A 1,356-nucleotide genomic window follows, 5' to 3' on the forward strand; every position below is an offset into this window, starting at 1 on the left:
TAAGGATGTTCGCCGATTAGGGTTAGGGTTTTAGGCGGTTTGTTTTAACTTAGAGATTTAGATTCTATCGTCCTGGTAACGTGTTGTGAAACTAGAGAATAGAATCTATGTTTCTGTATTATTCATAAACATAAGAAGTTCTTTATATATAGGGAATTACACCGCCATAGAATAATGAAAGTACTAAAGAAATGAAATACAAATATGGAAAGAGTACAAATCATAATCTAATAAGGAAAATGCAAGATGTCGATTCTCTCTCTCTCTCTCTCTCTCTCTTCACGGTCGACTCTCTCTCTCTCTCTTCACGGTCGACTCTCTCTCTCTAGCATTGGGCCGATTATGAACCGGGCCGGTTATGGACATCCACAATAAGATTTATAACATCCTGCAATTGAACAAGCGTTTGTTATATTTTGGATGTAATTGGTAAATAAATAAAAAATTGAGAGGAATAGAATAAAATGAACGGAATTTAGTATAGAAAAATGGAATATATTTATTATACTTATTGTTTATCAAAATTCTTATGGAATGTCTTGTTTTGTATTTTGTTTAGATTTTTTGGAATTGATGAAATGAACATTCATATTCTATGGTAAAAAAAAATTAAATTAATGGAATTGATTATTCCACAGCATTCCATTCCAAAAACCTAGGAGTATTGATTCAAGTTTTGTATTAAAAAAATCATGTGATGAAACATATACCACCAAAAACGACTTGATGTTATTCCTAGTGATCTTGTATTCTGCGTTTTCATCTTCAGTAACTGCCAACAACACGTCCATCATATCCATACATCGATCCCTGTTTGGTTTTTCTTTGTGTTCCATAAGAGCACTTGCAACGGGGCATGAGAACGAATCCGTCAGCCCGGTCCGTTGCAGATTGATCCGTAAATAGCATCTTGACGGACCCGGTCCGTGGGCGACGTGGCGGAAATAGATTGGACGGAGGCGCGAATGTGTTTGGTCTTGGCGAGAAAAAAATCGTCATTTCGACGAAAGCAAAGAAAAAAAAAACCTCTCAACTCTCTAGGGCGATTGTCGGATCCCACCTTCACGATTCAACTCCGTCTGATCGTCAAGGTAAGTAGAAGCGTTTTTTTCTATATTAATTGAACTAGATTGTTTCCATTTATATTCAATAGAGTTGGAATCGTTTCGTATCAAAATTAGGGTTCGAAAAAAATCTGTGATTTGGGGATTTTTTTTTTCAATCGATTTGCTTTCGTTTCAATCGATTTTGTTTTGTTTCAATCGATTATTTTCCGTTTAAATCAGGTTTCGATTAGTTTTCGATCGATTTAGGGATTTGAAGACCCTTTTGGGTCTCGATCGATTTAGGGATTTG

At 35.6% G+C, this 1,356-nt stretch overlaps 1 pseudogene; it reads right to left on the reverse strand.

Annotated features, from left to right (window-relative positions):
- Positions 1-1,356, reverse strand: part of LOC106330397 — a 10,777-nt pseudogene that overhangs the window by 5,458 nt on the left and 3,963 nt on the right.

Source organism: Brassica oleracea, chromosome C3, assembly GCF_000695525.1.
Source record: "Brassica oleracea var. oleracea cultivar TO1000 chromosome C3, BOL, whole genome shotgun sequence".
In the NCBI taxonomy this organism is placed as follows: Eukaryota; Viridiplantae; Streptophyta; class Magnoliopsida; order Brassicales; family Brassicaceae; genus Brassica; species Brassica oleracea.